At 37.2% G+C, this 18,099-nt stretch overlaps 1 long non-coding RNA gene across 2 annotated transcripts in view; it reads left to right on the top strand.

Annotated features, from left to right (window-relative positions):
* The window catches only part of LOC131873458 (uncharacterized), a 32,782-nt gene extending 20,782 nt beyond the window's left edge, over positions 1 to 12,000 (top strand). The window contains exons 3-4 of one of the 2 annotated variants that reach the window (XR_009371402.1): positions 10,336 to 11,502; positions 11,605 to 12,000. This is a non-coding gene — a long non-coding RNA (uncharacterized LOC131873458). The remainder of the gene's footprint in view (positions 1 to 10,335; positions 11,503 to 11,604) is intronic. The other variant, XR_009371401.1, reaches the window with a different exon arrangement.
* The last annotated feature ends 6,099 nt before the right edge of the window (positions 12,001 to 18,099 follow it).

Raw genomic sequence — 18,099 nt, 5'->3', positions numbered from 1 at the left:
CTTAACTGTTACGAAACTAGCGCTCACCACTCACTTCCGTGATGGTGCTCCAGAGGCAGGTATTTCGTAACATGCAAAAATGATGCCCAAAAAGCAAGTGTGAAATCCATTATCAGTTGAAGCTATTGTGGTTGTGGTGGTGGCACTGCTTCAACATGCATTTTTCTTTTTCTAACTGCATGTTTGTCCTTTATTTCTCTTGTAGTTCTGGTAGTTGCTGATGAAACATTCTATAGAAGCAGTTGGTGGGTCAACAATATACTCCATTCTGAATTTAAAAACTCTGAGCACCTCCTCTGTACTCTCTAGTCTTGTTTCGGGATGAGGTGGAAGGTTCCATAAGTCTAATTCAACTGCTACGAAACTAGCGCTCATTGTTCACTTCCGTAACGGTGCTCCAGAGGCAGGTATTTCGTAACATGCAACACAAGATACATAATCAGCTTCATCATATTAGCAAAATCATAAGGGACTCCGAAATTTCGGGATTTCGGGGTTCCAGAGTTTCGAGGTCCATTATTGAGGATTTCGAGATTTCAAGGTCCATTATTGAGGATTTTGGGATTTCGGGGTTCCGAGATCCCGGAACCAAGAAGCAAGGCCAACAACCTATGGATCGATACAAATCATTTTTTATTGAAAGCATGAAATTTAACTCTAAACCCTAAACTACAAAAATAGGAAACACAAAAAACGAGAAAACAAGGACAAGGAAATGAAAGACCAACCTGGAAGAGGAAGGACGAAAGAAACATGAACAAGCAATGACAGGGCGACAACAACGACTAAGGAGAAGACACACAACGAAGACTCCGGGGTTCCGGGGTCCATTATTGAGGATTTCAGGATTTCGGGGTTTTGGGGTTCAACTCAACTGTTACGAAACTAGCGCTCACTGCTCACTTTCGTGATAGTGCCCTAGAGGCAGAAATAACGTAACATGCAAAAATGACACAAAATAGAAGCAACACCGAGGTTCCAAAGTGCAAACGAAGAGGAGACAGGAACAAAACAGAGCAAAGCAAAAAGGGTGGCCCCCAGCTTGAGAAGCAAAAAGTTGGGGTGTGTTATGCAGGGCATAACACTAACCATTTCAAATCTCCCTTCCAAAGATTTCTATTCTGCCTTCACCTCAACCATTCTTTTTTTATTCATCTCAACTCCCTCCATCATTCTTGGCTTCACTTTAGTCTCTCTAATTTCTTCAGCTCTAGTGTGAATCTTATCAGATTTCAGCAGTTGCTCCACCACCTTCTGGCAAATTACTTATATAATAATTTGGGTCAGTTTGTGTTGTTTGTAATTAGGGTGGCGGATTCCAATTGCCGTGGGCAACATTGGAATCCGCCTAAGGGGGCCAGCCCCTTCTCCAACACATAAGGGCTGGGCCCTATATCTCCACGCTTCACCTCCACGCTACACTAAAGTCTACACACCATCATGATAGGGCCTATCCTAAACATTTCACATTAAGCAATTAAATAAATTAAATAATTAAAAAGGTTTTAATTATTTTGCAAGCCGACATGTTAAAGGGCTTTGCTCCTCATATATATAAACATAAAACCCACATCACAATTCATTCAGTTTAGTTCTCACTTCATGCGAAATATACTTGTCTGGATAATGCGAACTTCAGGAAGGAAGACTACATCTGCACCTACAACAATTACATCTGCTACATCAGCAATATGGATCTGCTAGTTGAGGTGTGAATTCCATCATTAGAAGTCAACGAACTTAGTGAAGATAGTGCGAATTCCTTGAAGGTCTGCAATCTGGGTTAAAGGAGCAGCAAGTCAGCAGCAACCAACACACATGTGACAGCCAACCAATCTGTCATTCTTTCTGTGACAACAACATCTGCTTCTACAAGTTCTTGAGATAAGTGTTGTAATGATTGCATAACCATAATCCATAATCAGATCCGAGGATCTTTTTTGGCTGGGTTTTTCCTCCTCGGAGGTTTTCCCAGGGTAACTGTGTCTTGTCTTTATTTCATTCTCTTTCCTTACTTTGCTTAAATCTGTAACTATAAATCTCTAATCTAATTAATCTAATCAGTAAACAAATTCTGATTTTCTGAGTTTAGTTAATCTCAAAGTGTTAAAATTAACATGGTATCAGAGCTATAGGCTAGATCAACTTTCAAATTTTAGAATTCAGTACTCCTTTATTTCCAGATTCTTGTCACATTTGCAGGTTGGGTCAATGGGGTTGAAAGTTGAAGATAGGCTTGATGGGAATCTCAATTTTACTGCATGGAAGGTTCGAATCAAGTTGGCTCTAGAGGAAGAAGATCTTCTCCAATTCATAGAAGCGAAAGAGCTAACTGAACCTACAGATGCAACTGAACTAAAACAATTCAAAAGGGATGCTGTCAAGGCCAGGAAGATTCTCATTGATTCAGTCAAGGACCACCTAGTCACCTCTATTGCCTCATTTACTACTGCAAGGGAAATGTTCAGCCATCTACAAGGTACATATGAAGTTAACAATCTTAGTAGGGCAATTACTTTAAGGCAGCAACTACTTAATATCAAAATGGCAAAAGAAGATTCTATTATTTCCTACTTTATGAGAATTTCAGAACTAAAGAAACAACTAGGTTTAACTGGTCATATCATGGAAGACAAAAACCTTGTTATGATTGCCCTAAATGGTCTACCTCACTCATGGGAGTCATTTATCCAAACCATAAGTGGCAGAACTGAGTTACCTACCCTTGATCGCCTTAAGAATGATTGCATCCAAGAAGAGTCTCGTCTCATCACAAGAGGGCAAACCAAAATTGCCCATGTAGATGATCATCACATGCTTGCAGCCCAATGCAAGAAAGGGGGAAATTGGAAGAAGCCTTATCCAAAAAGAAATAGGGAATTCAGACCATTTAGTTTCCAGGACCCTTGGAAGAAACCAAGAGATACCTCGTGTGTCCGATGCTTTAGATGTGACAAACTTGGTCACTATGCTAAAGAATGTCAGAATAACCCTACCCAAAGTGAAGCCAACCTAAATGAAGACTCAGAACAAAATGATGACTTCTTATTCATTTCCGCTCTGTCTAGCAGTATTCCTACAGATAGTAATACATGGTTGATTGACAGTGGTGCTTCCAGACACATCACAGTCTACTGTGATCATCTTTCAGATTTAGTAGAAAAGGATACTAGCCTTCACGTGGTAATTGGTGATGACGCTCGTTATTCGGTAAGAGGTTCTGGCTCTACTTCTTTAAATTTAGACTCTGGTATTTTTCTGCATCTTAGTGATATCTTGTTTGTTCCTAGAATTAAAAGAAACCCAATTTCCATTTCTGCTCTAGAAGATAAAGGTTATCAAATTGCATTTTCTGAGGGAAAAGTTCTTGCTTGGCCTAAGAAATCTAGTTTTAAATCTGCTCGTATAATCGGTCATAGATATGATAGTCTTTATAAGCTCTCTACTAACCCTATTCAAGCCCTCATTAATGAGGCTCCTGAATCCTGTGAGCTATGGCATAGAAGACTTGGACACTTGCATTATCAAGCTCTTCCCTCTCTTGAAAAGTTAGTCAAAGGTATGCCCAAACTCAGTCAAATTCATGATAATACTTGCAAAGGTTGCCATAGGTAAAAATGTTAAAAGTCCTTTTCATAAAAGTGAAAATAGAACTAAAGACAAACTAGAACTTGTTCACTCTGATTTATGTGGTCCTATGTCTATAGCATCTCCTAGTGGATTTCTTTATTACGTAATCTTCATAGATGATTTCTCTAGGAAAACTTGGATCTACTTCTTGAAATCTAAAGAATCTGATGAAGTCTTAAATAAATTTAAAGAGTTTAAGGCATTAACTGAAAACTCCTCTGGTAAAAGAATTAAATGTCTAAAATCTGACAATGGAGGTGAGTACACCTCCAGTAGCTTTTATGATTTTTATGTTGAGTCAGGAATTAAGAGGGAGTTTTGGGTTCCATACAATCCTCAACAAAATGGAGTTGCTGAAAGAAATAATAGGACTATTGTTGAGGCTGCAAAGGCTATGATTCACGATCAAGATTTGCAAACCTTCCTATGGGCTGAGGCTTCTAGAACAACAGTGTATATCCAGAATAGATGTCCACACCGTGTTCTAAAGAACATGACCCCTGAAGAAGCCTTCACAAGATCCAAACCAGACATCAGTCACCTCAGAATTTTTGGAAGTCCCGTTTATGTTCATGTGCCCAAGGAAAAGCGATCCAAGTTGGAACCCTTCGGAAAGAAAGGCATGCTAGTCGGCTACAGTGAATCCTCCAAGGCATTTAAGATATACATCCCGGGTCAAAGGTATGTTGAGGTAAGTAGGGATGTTACATTTGAAGAAGACATTGCTTTTAAGAAATCAAAAGGTTCCTGTGTTATTGATGAAATTAATGACAATCAAGATATAAATGTTGATGCTAACCTTGAGATTCAGAGGGAGCTGGTTGAACCTCCACCTCAAGAAGAACATAATGATCCACCAGAGCCCATGAATCCCACTGATATTCCTAGTGACATTGTTGTTACCAAAAAGAGGCCTCTTTGGGTAAGAAACACCATTCAAGAAGCTGAAAGATTTGCTGCTCCCAGTGGCACCTTTCTTGAAACTAAGAGACCTCAAGTATTCTCCAACTACGTTGCATTGATGTGCAATCTCATTGAAACTGAACCTTGCAATGTTGAAGAAGCCTTGAATCATCATGCCTGGAAGCTTGCTATGGATGAAGAGTATCAATCAATCATCAAGAATGATGTTTGGGATATTGTGCCCAAACCCAAAGGTAAATCTGTTGTTTCCTTTAAATGGTTATTTAAAATTAAACATAATGCTGATGGTAGTATTGAAAAATATAAGGCTAGATTTGTAGCTCGTGGTTTTTCTCAAAAAGAAGGCATAGACTATGAAGAAACATTTGCTCCTGTTGCTAGATATACTTCTATTAGAACAATAATAGCTATTGCTGCTGCTAGGGGTTGGAAACTACATTAGATGGATGTTAAGACTGCCTTCCTTAATGGTGTCATTGAGGAAGAGGTCTATATTGAACAACTTGAGGGTTATGAGATTCAAGATGGATTAACTCATGTGTGTAGGTTGAAGAAAGCTCTGTATGGCCTTAAACAAGCTCTTCGTGCTTGGTGTGAAAGAATTGATAAATACTTGTTAAGTCTAGGTTTTTGTAAAAATGATGCTGACTCTAACATATACTTTAAGTTAGCCAATGATGAAATGCTAATTCTAGTTCTATATGTGGATGACTTATTTCTTATTGGTAAAGATGAACTTATTATTAGATGCAAGAAAGAACTCGCTTCAGAATTTGAAATGAAAGACTTAGGTCTAATGCATTATTTTCTAGGTCTAGAAGTATGGCAAAGATCTAACGAAATTTTTCTAAGTCAAGGAAAGTATACTATTGACATTTTGAAAAGATTTAGAATGACGGATTGTAAACCCATGTCTACTCCTATGGAATCTAACTTAAAGAAGTTAAGTGTTTCTGCAACTAACTCTGATTTTGCAGATCCATCAGAGTACCGACAATTGATTGGATCACTAATGTATCTAGTTAACACTAGACCAGACATATGTTTTGTTGTGAATGCTCTCAGCCAGTTTATGAGCATGCCCAAACATGTTCATCTTGTTGTAGCCAAGCACATCCTAAGGTACTTGCGAGGCACAATTGGTTTTGGGCTGAAGTATCCACTTAACACTTCAATAACCTTGGAAGGTTATTCAGATGCAGACTGGGCTGGAAGTGTCAAAGACAGGAAAAGCACCTCCGGTATTTGTTTTAGCTTGGGATCCGCAGTGATCTCTTGGGCTTGCAGAAAACAATCCTCAGTGGCATTGAGTACTGCTGAAGCTGAGTATATTGCAGCAAGTGTAGCTTCTAGGGAAGCAGTGTGGCTTCGTAAGCTTCTTGCTAGGCTATTTGGTCAACCTTGGGATCCTACAGTTATTCATTATGATAACCAGAGTTGTATCAAAATGTCTATCAATCAAGTGTTTCATGACAGGTCAAAACATGTGGAAACCCATTATCATTTCATTCGGGATATGGTGCAAAGAGGTGTTATTCAGCTGAAGTATGTCAGCACTGATGAGCAGGTTGCAGATATTCTTACCAAGCCTCTATCCAAAGTGAAGTTTGTGTACTTCAGGGACAGACTTGGTATTGTGGAAAATGAAATTCTAATTGAGAGGGAGTCTCAATCTCATTGATACATTGTGTTGTATCAAACCACCCTCTGTGGGCAATGTAAGGTGGTATTGTAATCTTTTCAAGGAGAAGTGTAATTATTAACCATCCTCTGCGGGCAATGTAAGATGGTATTGTAATCTTCTCAGGGAGAAGTGTAATTGTTGACCATCCTCTATGGGCAATATAAGATGGTAGAAAAGATCCTCTCCACCCTCTGCGGGCAATGTAAGGTGGATCCAGTCTGTGCTTGTATGCGAGCTGGAAGGTTATATTATGTAGTTCCATTATATGCTTGTGTGCAAGATGGAAGACTACAATATTTTGATTATGTAATCCATCCTTTGCGTGCGTGTAAGATGGAAGATTATGGTTATGTTCTCCTCCCTAATTAAGAGGGAGTGTTGTTTGTAATTAGGGTGGCGGATTCCAATTGCCGTGGGCAACATTGGAATCCGCTTGAGGGGGCCAGCCCCTTCTCCAACACATAAGGGCTGCGCCCTATATCTCCACGCTTCACCTCCACTCTACACTAAAGTCTACACGCCATCATGATAGGGCCTATCCTAAACATTTCGCATTAAGCAATTAAATAAATTAAATAATTAAAAAGGTTTTAATTATTTTGCAAGCCGACATGTTAAAGGGGTTTGCTCCTCATATATATAAACATAAAACCCACATCACAATTCATTCAGTTCAGTTCTCACTTCATGCGAAATATACTTGTCTGGATAATGCAAACTTCACGAAGGAAGACTACATCTGCACCTACAGCAATTACATCTGCTACATCAGCAATTTGGATCTGCTAGTTGAGGTGTGAATTCCATCATTAGAAGTCAGCGAACTTAGTGAAGATAGTGCGATTTCCTTGAAGGTCTGCAATCTGGGTTAAAGGAGCAGCAAGTCAGCAGCAACCAACACACATGTGACAGCCAACCAATCTGTCATTCTTTCTGCGACAGCAACATCTGCTTCTACAAGTTCTTGAGATAAGTGTTGTAATGATTGCATAACCATAATCCATAATCAGATCCGAGGATCTTTTCTGGCTGGGTTTTTCCTCCTAGGAGGTTTTCCTAGGGTAACTGTGTCTTGTCTTTATTTCATTCTCTTTCCTTACTTTGCTTAAATCTGAAACTATAAATCTCTAATCTAATTAATCTAATCAGTAAACAAATTCTGATTTTCTGAGTTTAGTTAATCTGAAAGTGTTAAAATTAACAGTTTGAAGACCAGACTTTTCTTACTTTCCATCATTAGCCAGTTAGTTAGGACCCAACATTTTTCTGATCAATGTGAATGTCTCAGAGGTAGAGCAAGGAAAAACAGTTTCAGGTTGCAGGTCAGAAACCTCCTCTTCAAAGTAGTTGTCTCCCTTCTCTGTCATTTGACTTTTGGTCTCCTTAATGCAACAGAAGATAAAGATGATAGCTGAAAAATGAAATGGAGGAGGAAGAGTGGCCTTGTAAAGACAAGTAATTAGATCTGGTATCTCCTGCCTACAGGGCACATTAGTCATTACAAATAACTGAAAATCACTATGAAATTCACCATATATTATTGCTTCCAAAGTATAGATTTCATGATTAAGATAGACCAAGGGGAAAATATATAGCTACCTCAATTAATAATGCCCCTTTTTGGGTTATTCCTGATTTTTGCCCTAAAAACAACAATTCCAACTTAAGATGAGAATTGTAATATATTTATAAATATAATTTTATCAAAAAATGAAGAAATTTTACTATAATATTCTTTTAATTTTATTAATAATTCAGAAGATAGAACTTATCTTGATTTTCTGCAATAATCCTCCTTCAGACTGTCTTGTCGAAGTCAATAAGTTATGATAATATTCAAATCAATGCATCATGGCATTATTAATATTCAGATCAATACATCATAGCATATTCCTCGCAACCAATCACATCGTGAATTCCTTGGATGCTTGCAAATGGCAATTATCAAGGCTGGTTGTCCTTGACTAGCCGAGAGCATGGAAGGTGGGCCACCCTTCTTTCTTTGAGTCCATCTTGAAGGCTTGCCATCCTCCTTGATCATGCCCAAGAGCATGGAAGGCTGGCCGTCCTTCCAACTCCTGTTCAATTTGATAAGAGCATGAAAGGGGGGCTGTTAATGGCAGGCTGTTCCAAACAAAAACCAATGCGAACTATTTCTGCCCTCATGCGACAGGAACTCAGCTATGCAGACCATAGTTGTTTATGATGGCAACTTTCACCATATACAGAGACAACCTACTTCCAGAAAAAAAACAGAACCAAAAACAAACTAACTCTGCCTTAATAGGGACGGAACCCAGACCAATTACATTAGCATCTAGTTGTAACAGGAGCTTCAAAACCTATCAAAAACTGTCAATACACTTATTGTGACAAGAAGATTTACATCTGCACAATACTCATTATGAGACAATCCATAAGTCAAGGAACCAGTACTCAATATTCATCTTATTACAGCAATGTGTAGGAAGAAGATTACATCTATTTGATTGCACTTTTATTCAGAAATCACAAACCAAAATTCACCCAGCCATTGCTTATTGGTGGCTATTTAGCCCGATTCAAAAGATGGGTTTCTGTTCCTTTCGCAACTCTGCCTCAACTACTCTTGAGGGCCTGCCAGTTTCAAACTCCTCTCAAAAACAACTGCTCTTACTCTGCTCCACGGGTTCCATTTTGCCCGACCCCACTCTATCTTTCACTCGATCCTTCTCTCCTTTCAAAAACGATACCAAAAGGTCCTTTTCAAAAACTTTCTGTCCAGCCAGAACATGTGCATCCCTCCGATCCAATCCCTGTCCGTCCTAAAACAGGATTGATCCACCTTCCTTTTTTTCTTCACCATTGCAGATCTGTTTTTGTTTTTTCACGGGAATTCCCCATCTTCTGTAACTCCCACAACTGAATGTGCCAAATAAGCTGATCGGAGGGATAAAAAATGTGAGAATCTCCTCCAATGAACTTGCCCATGAAATTTCCCTAAACTCTAGCAACATGTCTGAAAGAGAAAATAGAAGAAGATTCTGATCTGAACAGCTCAACAACCAAAATGGAAAAACAAAACATAAAAAACCTAACTATGAAAACAAGGAACAAAAAGAAAAGTCAATGCCCCTGTATCAGCTGTCTTTTCATCTCTCAAGAACTTGAAAGGGATTTTATCCTTCCTATTTGCAAGACACTTCCACAAATTCAAAACTGATTTCCCAAAGAATTTGCTAAATTATTGCCAATAGATATTTCTTGATTGATCTTTGCTGATTGCTTTTTCTTGATGGATTGATAAGTGATGCTTTAATAATTGCTTTTATGGAATGATATCAATATATATATATCTTCTTTATGGAAGAGTCACCACTCTTTTCAAGAAATGAGTCATCACTCTTCATTGCTGCCCTTTGAGAATAATGATTTATTTCCAAATTGATGATTAGTGATCTGATTTCTATTTATTACTCAATGAATTCCTGAATTTATGTTCTTCCAATTAATTGTTCTTCCCTCTTATATCTTTACGTTTGAGAGAGACACCTCTCTTCAATATTGCTGTCTCTTAAATGAGTCGCCACTTTTCTTCTTTAATTGCTGGCCACTGATAATCATTAATGAATCTCAGTCGGCCCTTTCTAATAGTTACTCTTTTTAATCTTGGTTGGTCACCTTTGAATTGCCATTAATCTCATTGCCTAGAATTATTTATAAGGTCATCTGCTTTGAATTGCTATTAATTTCATTGCCTAGGCTTATTTATAAATGCTGCGATCTGTATTGTAAAGGCCACAATTTCTTGGTGGGGGGCATGACAAATAAACAAGGAATATCTTGTTGAGCTCTTGATGTTGATGAATTTGGAGTCTATTTTATTTGTTTGCATGTTACATGTAGGGACTTTCCTCAACACGTCATATTTGTGTACTGTAGTGTTGAGCTCTTGATGTTGATGAATTTGTAGTCCATTTTAATTGTTTGCAAGTTACATGTAGGGACTTTCCTCAACACGTCATTAGAAATATTGTGAAAATTTTTCTTTGCTGTATAAGGTTTATTTTTATTTTTATTTTCTAGTGATGAAAATTTTGATGGTGATATGTACACAGGTATCGCTCATTGTAAGAGCAGTACTAGTCCATTGTTGGACTGCAGAGCATGCAACATTCTATGGTGGGAGGGATGTCTTTGGAACCATGGCTTATTGGTCAATTTCCATTCAACTCTTATTCAATAAAAATCCCTGAGAATCTCATTCTCTTGGCCAGCTTGCCTTGTAGTTGTTGCCATTGTGATACTTGCAATCTATTGATATACAAGTGGCTCATCCCTATCAAGCAATTTCTTTGCACCTTCGTCTGCCCTTTTCCTCTCTTCAGCTTGATTCATCTACAGATCACGTTATTGTTTATGATTGAAAGCAACCAGTAATGGGTGGGAGCTTGAGATTTTCAAGATTTTACCATCTACTCTTACCCTACATATCAGAAATTGTTTGATCATCTCAATGAAACATATTGTAACCATTTCAAATCTCCCTGCAAAGTTCTTGGTTCTGCTTTCAGATCAACTATTCTTTCCTTGTTCATCTCAGCTTCCTCCATCTTTCTTGGCTTCAGCTTAGCCCCTGCAATTATTGCAGCTCTAGTGTGAATCTCAAAAGATTTCTGTAAGGACTTCACTACCTACTAGCGAATTATGTTTTTAATTGGTTGGGTTAGTTTGGACACCAGATCTTCTACCAGAGCCTTTTTTCCTTTCTATTTTTAACCAGATGGTTAAGAACCAATATTGTTCTGATTGTTGTGAATGTCTCAGAGCTAAAGCAAGGAGAAAATGTTTCAGGTGCAGATCGGAAACCTCCTTTGCAGAGTCCTCTTCTCAATTCTGGTCTCCTTAGTACATCAGAAGACAGCTGATAAATGAAAAATGAAATGGAGTGGGGAGGAAGACAGGCCTTGTAAAGGCAGATAGTATCATATCTGATATCTCCTTCTTACAAGGCACATTAATCATTCCAATGGGAAGGCAGTCGCATCGAAATCCACCATATGTTATTGCTTCCGAAGTATAGATTTCATGATTAAGATAGGCGGAGGGGAAAATACATAAGCCACTTCAATTAATAAAAAATGTGGAACTTCTCGTTGAGCTCTGGATGCTGATAAATTTCTAGTCTATTTGAATTGTCTGCAGGTTGCATGTAGGGACTTTCCTCACCCACATTAGCTTTGAATGAAGTGTCCAACGTTCGTCATGAGAAATACTGTGAAAAGGTAAGTTTTATTTTCTGTTTCAGGTTTGTATCTTTTCAATTTTTCTAGCGATGAAGATTTTGATGGTGATATGTACATTGGTATTTCTTATTGTAAGAGCAGTATTAATTCATGGTTGGACTGCGGGGCATGCTACTGTTTGTGGTAGTGGTTCTTCTGGAACGTGTCAACTCCCATTCAATTGAAGTCCATGGCAGACCCTCAGTCTCCGGGTGACCTTTCCTTGTAGTAGTTGCCATTGTGATGCTTAATCTTTTGATATACTAATAGTTCATCCCTATTGTTGAATTTCTTTCCATCTTTTTATGTCCTCTTTCTCTTCAGCTTGATTTATTCACAGAATGTGTTGTGATTTATGATCAAAAGAAACCACAAATTTTTACCACTAGATGTGACTAGAAGGCAATTAAAGTCTGATAGTTTACATTCAATGTGTTATATAATACTTATCTCCATACCTACATCAATACATGCCATCAAACATATTATAAATTTTAAGTTGATCAAGCTGCAAAAAATTTTCTTTTAGGTTTGAGTTGGACATGTTTAAATTTGGATGTATGAACATTTGAGGAAAAAAAATGGTATCAAGACAAAATAGTATTATTCCTTAATATTTTGTAGAGAGACTGATATGATATACTATATGGAAAACACTGCTCGATGAACTTCACCTATAACCTAAGTTACTGATCTTGGTATCAGTTTGTCTCAGTTTGTTGATTCACCGAAAAAATCTGGAGTTGGGTTTGTTTTGGGTTCGTCAATACACAAAATATATAAAATCCATGTATATATACATATTTACAACATAAGAACAAAAAAAAAATTAAAATTATATAATTAAATAATATTAGTCATATGGATTTAAATAAAAAATATTAAAATTTAAATATATTTATATATTATATTAAACTTCATATTCATTATATAGCGTTCCCACCTCTTAGTTGCATAATGTATCTGCATGAAACCAAAACAATTATGATGGAATCATGCAATTATAGAGAAAAGAGGAAAAAAGTTGCACCTCCCATCTGGATGCTGGAAATATTTGTTTGCTCTTCTTTGCCAGAGACCTTTGCTTATAAGTCAGGCGCAAGACTTTGCTGGCATACATGCCCATAATCACTAATCTAGTAGCTAAGGATCGAGAATCTGCACCTTGTTTGAAGCGAACAAACTTTAATTTTTTAATTTTTGTGCTATCGCCCACCCAGTAAGCCCAACACCAAGGTGAACACTCTCAGAGCTGCCATGGCCGCATTTCTGTTCGTGCTCATTTTTGTTATTGCAGGAGGTGTTGTCATGCCATTTGCTAACAAGATCTTTCATTTTTTTAAGCAAATCCAATTTTTTTTTAAATTCGGGATTCGAAAAAACATTGAGGAAAAACTCAATAATGACTCGACAAATTTACTGAACATTTGAAAATCCATAAATTTTTAAAATTATTGTTAAAAATACACATTACTGATTTTATCATATAAATCAAAACTTAAGTACACATCATAGACCAAAACATGAGTTAAACCTATCAAAACTTACGTACACATCATAGGCCAAAAAATGAGTTAAACCTCTAAAGACATATGAACTTCAAGTTTCAGTATTAATAAAAAATGTCAGAAATTTTGTTTATGACTAAAAATAAAAAAATCTGTTGCCATTATGTAGATGTTGTAGAAATGAATGTTATAGTTGCAATATCCTTCATAGGAGCCTTGTCTCGTCCATAGTGATAGGTTCAAGTTATGTAGGTAAGGGACCTACCTTTGATGGCACAACGACCTTGTTTTTTTGTCTCCTCATATGTAACCGCATTTGCTTCTCATTTAGTTGCCTCCCTTTCCAAATCAGATATCTCATCATTGATTAAAAATGGGTCTAAATATTCATAGGTTCAACAATCCAATTTGATTATGGATTAATGCTATCAAGGTTATATGTGTCATGTATATCCTATTTGTGTACCTTTTTCCTTTTTCATACAACCAAAGGTTGTATTGCATATGTGCTTTTGAGTTAATCTATTGTGTTTATTTTTGTGAATGGCTTTAAAAGCATTCTATTTGCACTCACAACTAGAACCACTACAAGGTTTGGATAAAATGCAAATGATAAGATTTTGAAGATTAGGCATTGTGGCACCACAATCTTCCCATCACAATGTCCAAGGATAATATTTGTCATTTATAACATAGTATTGTAGCAAACTTAAAAGATAAATAAGTAGTAAACTAAAATTAAACATAGATGTCTTTTGTTAGTTAATTGCAAAGTGGCTCTCTTACAAATGCAAAATGTAAAGAAACAAGCGCCCTTTCTACTTGTTTATAACTTTGTATCTCATCAAGTATGAGCTCTTGAAGGTTTCCATCAACCAATTATTCAATACATGTGTTGAGAAAAATTGCAACCTCTACAACTATTTTGAAAGAAGGGAAGAGAAAAACTTGGTCTAATTAGTAGGCAATAACATGAATATGTTGTTGGAGTTGTTGGTTTCACCTTCAATCAATAATGTTCCATATGGGCTCATATTTGGTCTTATGATGTCCATGAATTTGGTAAATATATCATCAAAAATAATCTTCACAATCTTATTTGCTTCAATCTTACTACAATAAAGACTCTTTAACCTCATTTTTTCCCACAAACATGTGCTCAAGGTTGGACATTGTAGCCAATATACTCTAGGGTATGAGAAAACTAATGGTATAGTGTGTGACTCCTAATAATATGAGATACTTTCCATTAATGATATCTCATAAGAGTGAGGACCAATGTGTGGTCATAAATGTGCTTTGTGATATTCCTTACATCTTCAACAATATTCTTCACCTAGCTTAGTTTTTTTACATCCTCAATGAGTACGCCAAGAGAGTGGGCACCATAAGAGCTCCAAAACAATGTTGGGTGCCTTGACTCTATAAGTCTATTGGCTACCATATATGCAATTGCACTGAGCTAGTCACTATTTTAAAGATAGTTTCCACTCTGCCTCCATCACCATTTCATCCAACATGTTGTGCAAGGTCTTTGGATTTTTTATTTTATTGAAGGCATGAACTAATTTTAAAAAGATTAGTAATTCATTTGAATCCACTAAACCAATAATGAGTGTCATATTCTTTCCATCCATCCATTCATCAAATAAAATGATGCAACCTTTTTTTCTTTCTCATTTTTCTTTTGTTCTTCTATTGGTACTCATATGTTTTTCACCTCATTATGCAATAATGGTTCACTCAACTAATGATGACTTGGAGCCTTGAACCCTCACTTCTCATGGTCAAATCATTGATTAGTTGCTCCTAATAAGGACTTGAAGCAACATTAAATAAAATATTTTTGTAATACCAAAATCTTGCACATGCACACTTCACCTCATGTTACGATTCTCCATTCCATGCAGTACCTTCCAATGAAGGTTGTGCACTAGAAGTGTTACAAATAACAAAATATCTAGAAGGATGACCACCCACACTACTTCATTCTTGTATTTGTGACCCAATGGAAGAACTTCTTGTTGGCAAGAGACATTGCAAAAGTGTAGATAAGTGTATGGGAGTTGTCATTGATGGCAACCATGCTCAGAGATTCCATCTGGATTGTATAGATTCATCCTATTGGAAGTATGAAGTCGAATTTTGCTCAAGTTTGGAAGGTAGAACACAGTATTTGACAATATAGGAGTATTTTGAGTAGAACTTCATTTTGGGTGCACATTTTCCTTTGTGGTGATACATGTAGTTGGTTAGATGTCTAGAGAGATTATTCTAGAATCTTAGCCTCCGGTGTTGTCTTTCGTGAATAATTGAAGATCTTGTTAAATTTTATGATCAGATTAATAGAATGCAGATATAAGAGAATTTAATCAGATTTGCACAACATATACCCTTGGAAAACCTTCCAACTTGAAGGTGAAAAACCCAGCAACAAATGTCTTTTATTATATTTGACAATTAGTAGAATGTTACTACAATTTGAATTGCTTCACTCCTTGAAACTAGATAAGGAGACTTGATAATACATGGTTTGATCTGAATGTGCTATTTGAATGAATGGATAATCACAAGATGAACCACATATTGTTGTAGAGAATCTGTGAACTGTTGATGGAGATATACTATATGTCTTAGGAGTTCGATCTGGTGTGTCTATATTCAATCTGCTTAGTATGTAATTTGATGTCCTAAAGGTGAGAGAATCGATCTCTAGTTATATCCAACAATGGTGCCCCTTCATCAAGGGTTGGCACCCTTCAAACCGAAATGACCCTTCATTAAGGGGTGGTGGTGGTTCACAAAGTTGGCTTCCATAATTAATGTATATTCAGACGTATATGGAGCGCTCTAGTTAATAGGGTCGGCTCATATATAAAAGTAATAATCACAAGATACAAATGAGCATAGTCGAAAGGCTAAATGCTTATCTAGATAATGTCGACTACTAAAGGATTACTCCCATAGCTTATACGACAACACTCCCTCTTAGCTAGGGAGGAATCCTTCTTGATATCTGAGTCATGGAATGACATCCACCATGGCTACTCCCAGAGGGTGGAACAAAGTTCATCACAGAGGTACTCAATGTGATGACATCCATCATGACTACACACATGTATGGAAACGAATATGAACACAAGTGCCCATCACAGAGTCACTCAATGTGATGTCGTCATCTCATCATGACAATCACCATGGCTACTCTCAGAAGGTGAGAAAACACAAGTGATGTTGTCATGGAGTCTCAACATGACATCCACCTTGGCTACTCCTAGAGGGTGGAACAAGGGCTTTCACCTCAAACTTCTCTCTCATAGAGAAGAATGCATTAACAAGGGCTTGCACTTCAAAATTCTCTCTCACAGTGAAGAATGCATTAAAGTACATCTTAAGAAATCACTGATGCTGAGACTCCCTCTCAGCAAGTGCTTCATTCTCCACAACTGCAAGCTTGTCTTGAAAATGTACATACTTCACTTTGGCAAGAGGCTTGGTGAGAATGTCAGTCGTTTGTTCATTAGTGCAAATATATCTCAACTGAACAACTTTCCTTTGTACCATATCTTTGATGTAATGGTATTGGATCTCAAAATGTTTTGTTCTATCATGGAACACTAGATTGACAGAAAGTTTCACATAGCTTTGGTTATCACAATGAATAACTGTAGGCTCCAACGATTGTCCAAATAATCCTGCAAGGAGCTTTCAAAGCCACACTGTTTCGCAAGATGCCACACATGCTGCAATGTATTATGCCTTTGCAGTGCTCAGTGCCACTGAAGACTACTTCCTGCTACACCAAGAAATCATAGCAGATCCCAAACTAAAGCAATAACCAGAGGTGCTCTTCCGATCAGTAACACTCCCTGCCCAATTAGAATAAGAATAGCCTTGCAGATTCAGGTCCAAACTGGAAGAATATTTCAAGCCATATCCAACTATGCCACACAAGTATCTCAAGATATGCTTGGTTGCAACTAGATGTATCTGCCTTGGTTCAAACATGAATTGGCTAAGTGCACTCACTGCATAGCAAATATTCAGCCTACTATTAACTAGATATATCAAAGATCCAATCAACTATCTACACATAGTAGGATCCACAAGATCTGGACTAGCTGCAGATTCACTCAATTTCTTCAAGTTAGTTTCCAATAGTGTAGACATAGACTTGCAATCTAACATTCCAAATCTCTTTAATCTATGTCAATGGTGTATTTTCTTTGACTCAGGATGATCTCATTAGGCCTTTGCCACACTTCCAATCCTAAGAAAAAATGCATAAGTCCTAGGTCCTTCATCTCAAATTCTGAAGTCAACTCCTCCTTGCATCTAAAGATGAGATGTTCTTCTCCAGTAAGAAATAAGTCATCAACATAGAGAACCAAGATTAAAGCTTCACCATTGACTACCTTGAAGTAAAGGTTTAGATCAACATCATTCTTGCAGAACCTTAAACTCACCAAGTATCGGTCAATCCTTTCATACCATGCACAAGGAGCCTACTTAAGACCATATAATGCTTTCTTTAATTTGCATACATGAGACTCTTTCCCATGAATCACGAAGCCTTCAAGTTGCTCAATGTAGACCTCTTCTTCAATTACACCTTTAAGAAAAGTTGTCTTCACATCCATCTGATTTAGTTTCCATCCCTTAGCTGCTGTAATGGCAATGATGGTCATGATGGAAGTATAGCGAGCAACTGGAGCAAATGTTTCTTCATACTCTATTACTTCTTTTTGAGAGAAACTGCATGCCACAAATCTAGCCTTGTACTTCGCAATGCTTCCATCAGTTGCATGCTTAATCTTGAATAGCCACTTGGAAGATACAACTGACTTCCCTTCAGGTCTAGGTACAATATCCCAAACATCATTCTTAATAATGGATTGATATTCTTCATCCATAACATCTTTCCATACTTGATGATTTGAGGCTTCCGCAACACTGGAAGGTTCAGTCTCAATAAGATTACACATCAATGCAACATAGCTAGGGAATCTTTGTGGTCTTCTACTTTCTTTGAATGTGCCTCTAGGAGCCACAAACTTTTCTACCTCCTACATAGTGTTCCTTGCCCAAA

This window comes from Cryptomeria japonica, chromosome 2 (assembly GCF_030272615.1).
Source record: "Cryptomeria japonica chromosome 2, Sugi_1.0, whole genome shotgun sequence".
NCBI classification, from domain to species: Eukaryota; Viridiplantae; Streptophyta; class Pinopsida; order Cupressales; family Cupressaceae; genus Cryptomeria; species Cryptomeria japonica.
The sequence above is the reverse complement of the archived record's forward strand: the minus strand, read 5'-3'. Positions and strand labels throughout refer to the sequence as shown.